This window comes from Girardinichthys multiradiatus, chromosome X, assembly GCF_021462225.1.
Source record: "Girardinichthys multiradiatus isolate DD_20200921_A chromosome X, DD_fGirMul_XY1, whole genome shotgun sequence".
Classification (NCBI taxonomy): Eukaryota; Metazoa; Chordata; class Actinopteri; order Cyprinodontiformes; family Goodeidae; genus Girardinichthys; species Girardinichthys multiradiatus.
In genome coordinates this window covers 36,855,412-36,862,837 of record NC_061817.1, presented here as the reverse complement: position 1 = coordinate 36,862,837, position 7,426 = coordinate 36,855,412, and positions in this window count along the sequence as shown.

Below are 7,426 nucleotides of genomic sequence, written 5' to 3'. Positions count from 1 at the left end.
TAAAGCAGGCAAAGCTTCTGAAATGGACTTCTCAAAGCTCTGACTTTAACCCTACTGAAATCTTTGGACTAAGCTTAAAGCGGAGTCTGTGCCAGGAAACCAACTAGTTTAAATTAACTCTACCAATCCAGCCTGCATGTTGCCAGAAGCCTGTTTATGGCTACAAAACACCATGGGTGGGTCGAGGTGAAACTTCCTAAAAGACATTTAACCAAATGTTAGTTGGAATGTATGCATATACTTTTTTGCTGCAACTGTAAACAATCAAGCTAGGAAAACACACAACTGCAACTTTGGAGTGATCCAAAAATATGAGAAAAATATCTGCAGAGTTTTTCAATCCACAGATTAACAGTGAAAGGTGAGGCTGCCAAGACTGGGTATAAAAAGCCGTGCTTGAAGTACGAGATTATTTTTGATTGGTTTTATTTGCCTGTTGTATGCTGCACGGGCCATAGGGTTGATATAAACAGTAACACTAGGAGGAAATAATTTTCATTGGCATCTGTGCAATCAATTAAATCTCAAGTTCCATTTACTGTAGATGTTTGAACATAAAAGATAAAATATCTGAAAGAAACAGGTTTTTATCAAACAAAAAGAAAACTGGGTGCGGTTCTGGTGGTGTAGGGGTTAGCGCGTGACCCCCATATAGAGGCTATAGTCGTCGAAGCGACCGTTCCGGGTTCAAGTCCTGGACCCAGCGACCTTTGGCGAATGTCTCCCCCTCTCTTTGCCCCTCTTTCCTGTCTGCCTACTATCAAAATAAAGGCCACTAGTGCCGAAAAAATTCTTAAAAAAGAAAACTGATCTTTTACGATGGCTCTTTTTGATAAATATTGCACTGAGTTTATATTTTGTTAGAGCTGTGCTGAAGTGGGAACTTGGATGCATACTAATTCATGCATAAATCTTTCCAAGTAGGATTGATCATGGCTTTGTCATTTTGTGCACAATTCTGTCATAGATTAAATCAATCTGTTGTTTTCTCAGTGCCAAAACTACAACTGCATGGTTAAGAAACATTTAAACAATTACAAAGGTTCTGTGCAATATTTAAACTTTTAATACAAGCAAGTTCAGAGGGGCTTAACTAGCGTGATAACTGACTAGTCCTCCGCACTAATAGATTAGATTTCTGCCTCACCCAAAAAATATCTTTAAAACTCAGAGGACCCATCTCTGACTGGGGAGATATGGGATGTTTAAAGCTGGAAACCTCTGTCTGCCAACAACAATCATGACGATGTGATCAGTAATTTCACTCTGGAAATATTTGGAAAACTGTGATGATCTGCAGACTTGGGAGCTGGTTCCAGATACAGGAGTTGGACAATGAAACTGAAACACCTGGTTTTAGATCACAATAATTTATTAGTATGGTGTAGGGCCTCCTTTTGCGGCCAATACAGTGTCAATTCGTCTTGGGAATGACATATACAAGTCCTGCACAGTGGTCAGAGGGATTTTAAGCCATTCTTCTTGCAGGATAGTGGCCAGGTCACTACGTGATACTGGTGGAGGAAAACGTTTCCTGACTCGCTCCTCCAAAACACCCCAAAGTGGCTCAATAATATTTAGATCTGGTGACTTTGCAGGTCATGGGAGATGTTCAACTTCACTTTCATGTTCATCAAACCAATCTTTCACCAGTCTTGCTGTGTGTATTGGTGCATTGTCATCCTGATACACGGCACCGCCTTCAGGATACAATGTTCTAACCATTGAATGCACATGGTCCTCAAGAATGGTTCGGTAGTCCTTGGCAGTGACGCGCCCATCTAGCACAAGTATTGGGCCAAGGGAATGCCATGATATGGCAGCCCAAACCATCACTGATCCACCCCCATGCTTCACTCTGGGCATGCAACAGTCTCGGTGGTACGCTTCTTTGGGGCTTCTCCACACTGTAACTCTCCTGGATGTGGGGAAAACAGTAAAGGTGGACTCATCAGAGAACAATACATGTTTCACATTGTCCACAGCCCAAGATTTGCGCTCCTTGCACCATTGAAACCAACGTTTGGCATTGGCATGAGTGACCAAAGGTTTGGCTATAGCAGCCCGGCCGTGTATATTGACCCTGTGGAGCTCCTGACGGACAGTTCTGGTGGAAACAGGAGAGTTGAGGTGCACATTTAATTCTGTTGTGATTTGGGCAGCCGTGGTTTTATGTTTTTTGGATACAATCCGGGTCAGCACCTGAACATCCCTTTCAGACAGCTTCCTCTTGTGTCCACAGTTAATCCTGTTGGATGTGGTTCGTCCTTCTTGGTGGTATGCTGACATTACCCTGGATACCGTGGCTCTTGATACATCACAAAGACTTGCTGTCTTGGTCACAGATGTGCCAGCAAGACGTGCACCAACAATTTGTCCTCTTTTGAACTTTGGTATGTCATCCATAATGTTGTGTGCATTTCAATATTTTGAACAAAACTGTGCTCTTACCCTGCTAATTGAACCTTCACACTCTGCTCTTACTGGTGCAATGTGCAATCAATGAAGACTGGCTACCAGGCTGGTCCTATTTAGCCATGAAACCTCCCACACTAAAATGACAGGTGTTTCAGTTTCATTGTATGTAACCTGAAAATGTCTGAGACACGCAGGAAGCTTTTTATTTGAACTTGGCACAGAAACCCGAGCCGATCTCAGCTGGACAGAAGGACCTCTTTTCTCCAAGGCCAGAATTTTTCTGCGTGACTTTGCTTTTCATACTTATTTGTTCTGCTCACCCGCAGACTTCATCTGGCTTAGAAAACCCTGATCTTCTTCGTGCTCGGCGTCTGTCGCTGAGACTGCAACTTCAAAAATATTTCTCCTGGTTCTCTTGGGGAAAATTCTTTCCCATCTTTAGATGTTGAAGTTATTTAAAGTATCTTCACTCTGAATGTTTGTAGCCTGCTTTCCTCTTTCATCAGTTTAAATAACACAACACTCTCACCATCAAAGAGCCACGTTCTGATGCAACCTGATGTAATGGTCCAGTTATACAGCCACCCAGAATCATCTGTAAGATCCATGCTGAGAATATTAAACCTGTGTGTTAGCACTATGTTTGCTGCGTAAATATAAGATCTGACTCTAGATGCTGCAGGACTGGTAGAGCACAAATTTTGTAGAAGAGCATGTTGGCGTATTAACTAGAATATTTAAGAATGGGATTAAATGTCTTGTCTGTGCAAAAGAGGCTAAAGCACAAATATGTTTGCAGCTTCAGTTTTTGTTTGAATCGGTTCAAAATGGTTCGACATTATGCTATAACGTTATCAACTGATTATGATTTTTTACTGTATTATTCTAACTATTTTGTTCATAAAGAGCTTTGTTTGCTTAAAACTTTTATTTCATAAGAAATTTAGTGTTTTGCTGAGACAGCTGGAGTCAGATAAAAGAAAACTGTGCAGGCATCATTACTTTGCATCAAAACAGCCTCACATGCAGCTGATGTCAAAATATTGCAGTTGAGAGAACAAGTTTCTTGATCATCAAGAACTTCAGATCTGGTGGAACATCTGAAGTAAAAAGGCCTTCAGGATGTCAAAGAAGCTCCAGGATTGCCTTATTCAGGAACACCAGTGCAGAGCTGGTGCATCTGCATGGAATAAAAAGAGGGACCATAATGTCCTCCTAGAGCTAGCTAACTAACGAACGAACAAACTTATTTGTTTCAGACATAAAAGAAAATAAAAATGAAAGAAACTTCTAACAATAGTGACAACTGTTGTCTCTAAATTGGGGATGCACCAATTAAATTAAATTAAATTTCACATATGACCAGGCTGGCTTAGAAAGCTTTGCTCCCCCAAATAAAGAAAATCATCAAATATAATCTTGTTTTTGTATTTACTCTGGTTTTCTTGTCTGATATTAAATCAGTTGGATCATCTAAATCTTAGATGTTTAAATAACTGTGGAGATGTGTAAAACAGGCAGCAGCGTCAACTGTCAACGACAGCAGACAGAATCCCAAACAGAACATGAGTTTGGGCTGGTTTGGACCAGGAGGTAAAAACAGGGTACTGGCTGTTAGAATGTGTCTCTCTGGAAATAAAATGCTTCATTAAAACCCTACTCATGATGGAAATGCAGACTTTCAGACATTCTGTGGACAATTTATTTGTGCTTCTAACCTCAGGCACGTTTATCCAGGAGCTTCTTTTAAAAAGCATGTCGTTATCAAAGAAGAAGGTCATACATTGAGTTTGTTTGTGCTGACTGAAAAACACAGTTCCACCTTGAGATGAAGCATTGGTATCATCAAGCCCCATTAGACTCCGGAGGCGCACACAGACAGGACTCTAATGCTTTGTCCAAGGACTGTGAAAGAGTCGTACCTCATTTAGCCCCAAACAAGAGGTTTGCGTCATCATGCGAGTGCATCGTGTCTTACCAAAACATGCATGTGTTCATTATGCCCAAGGCCCAAAAAAGTATTTTCTATAAAAATGACTCAAATGCTTTTGCTAGATGAGAGCAAATATTTATTGCCAATACCCAAATCATCTTTACCTTCAGAACTTTCTGAGGGTTTTCATTACTTTTGTTTCCCTTTAATTGAGACAGAGTTCAGACACCAACATGAAGTCCATTGTAGCTCTGGCTGAATGTTTAGAGTAAATCTCCAGCATGAAGGTGGATCTGGGCCCCGCCCTCAAGCCTGACGCAGCTTTTAGAGAAGGCAGGTTTATTTATAAAGCACCATTCATGCACAAGACAATCCAAAGTGTTTTACATCATCAAAGGAAAGAGAAAGAAAATAACAAGGTATGAAATCATTGCATAAAAGAAGCAGATGTTAAAATGCAGATATTAAAAGGCTTAAAATCTTGCTTTAGATTCAATTTTAACTTTAAATTTATATCCCATATATATCTAGTCTTCAATCTCATGCTTCAAACAGACAAACAGTTCATTAGTCAACAGGATTTGCAGTTTCTGCACATCTAACAGGTTTTCTTTGTCATGATTTTGAGGTGTTTGAGTTTTGTTCTGGACCGTGTTCGTGATTGCTTATGTTTTCCATGTGGTGCTTTAGTTCATTTCCTTTAAGTTTAGTTTCTTGTTCAGATTATGTTAAGAATTATCCTTTGGTTTCATAGTCATTGTTCTTTGCTTAGACCAATCATTATTTGTTTTCACTCTCTGCCTCTGCCAAAGCAATCAGTTTCATTCAGTCCACCTGCACTTTCCCAATCAGTCTCCTTGCTTCACCTGTGCCATTCCCCGTATATACTCCTCTATTCTATTTACTACTTGCTGGTTTATCCTACTCTGTTCATGCCAAGTCTGTTGTCCATGCCTGTTTACCAAGCCATGCCAAGCCTGTTTCATGTTCATGTCTGCATCTGCTTACTCAGCCTGCTTTAAGTTCTTTATGTCTTTTATCATACCTCTTTATGTCACCGATCTGCCTGTCTGCATTTGGGTCAAACTCCAAGAGCCATTCCTGATATTCCTCCAGGATTGTCCTGGATTTAGCTCCATCCATATTCCAATAAACTCCTAAAAATGTCAACCCACAGCATGATGCTGCCACTACCATGCTTCTCTGTGGTCATGGTGTGTTTAGGGTGATGTTCAGTTTAGTTTTCCAACATGCATAGTGTTTTGGAGAGATATTGTCCTACAATGAACAACAGTGAATTAATTAAACGCTACCGGCTCCATGATGCAGGGATCCACCCCATAAACAGTCGAGTAAATGAGTACATAAACTTCAATAAACAATAAACAATCATACGATTAATAATAACTTGATCATCCCCCTAGAGGGTAATTAAATTGTTTCAGCAGTTTAAAGGTTAAAGGTCAACCTCTAGTAAGGTAATATTAGGAAGGATAAATAAATAATAGAAACAATAATAAATTACCATGAATAAAAAGTTAACAAAACTGCAAACAATATAGTACAGAATTATTTAAATATTTAGACTGTAAAATGTTTTCAAAAAATAACTTTGGAAAAACTCGAAAAAATATATATACATAAATAGAAACTCTAGACAACAGTACAATAATTTAAACACTAAGATGTAGATAAGGTGAATCAGTATCTGCTGTATTGTTCATGATGATGTCAGCAGCCTCAGCCTAAATGGTCATCTCCAACGCTCCCCCTCTGTGGAGAAGTTCTGGTGTGCTGCTATCTCCTCTCTAGCTTCTGAATCCAACAGGTACCAGCAGGTACCAGAGCTGCTCACATTCCAGGCTGGTGCTAAAAGCAGAGGGAACGACGCATTGATCTGCTGGGAATGCCTGTTTGTTCCCACCGTGATCCCAGGACCAACACTCCTCTCTGCTCCACCACCAGCAGGCTCTGCTCCTCTGTTCAGTTTGCTATTCTCAACCTTTTTTTTCTCCATTATGTTTTGGTCATTTTACCAAACTAAACCTCATTAAACAAGAAGGCAATGGGAGCAAAATGCTGAGTTTTGATATTACTATTAAATTAATTAATATGAAATAGATGCAGTATGAAAATGACCAGCATGTAAACATAATAATAAGCTAATCAAAATAATGACAAACATGTAAAGAAGCTATGTTCAAACATTCTAATGCTGTGTGACAATAATTTAATTTATCTAAGTGTTATCATCATGATTTAAACATTTCTGAATCCAGTCTAAATTCATTCATCAGTTAATTTCTCTCCATTGATTACTAGGATTGCTTTTTTTGTTCACAGTTCTTAGAAGACAGCATCACACCTAGCAACAGGGTCAACCACACCTAGCAACGGGGTCAACCACACCTCCTCACTAAGATAGGAATCTCTGTTGTCTCCTCGTTCAGAGTCGCTCTCAGCAGAGAACCGAATCATTCTTAAGCCAGGAGTCCTTGCCAGGACTTTTTAGGCTAAGATAGAAGCTCTCTGAGAGACTCTGAGAACCTTCGTAAATGCGGGCCCAGATTCATGGATTCAATTCAATTCAGTTTTATTTATATAGCGCCAATTCACAACACATGTCGTCTCAAGGCACTTCGCAACAGTCAGGTACATACATTCCTATTAATCCTAACCATTAAACAGTTCAGTCAGATTCAGTAATTTATTCAAATTGGATAAAAAGTTTTTCTATCTAAGGAAACTCAGCAGATTGCATCCAGTCAGTGACTTGCAGCATTCACTCCTCCTGGATGAGCATGTAGAGACAGTGGACAGTCACTGGTGTTGACTTTGCAGCAATCCCTCATACTGAGCATGCATGTAGCGACAGTGGAGAGGAAAAACTCCCTTTTAACAGGAAGAAACCTCCAGCAGAACCAGGCTCAGTGTGAGCGGCCATCTGCCACGACCGACTGGAGGTTTGAGAGAACAGAGCAGAGACACAAAGAGAACAAAGAAGCACTGATCCAGGAGTACTTTCTATGAGAAGGAAAAGTAAATGTTAATGGATGTAGCTCCTTTAGTCGTTTC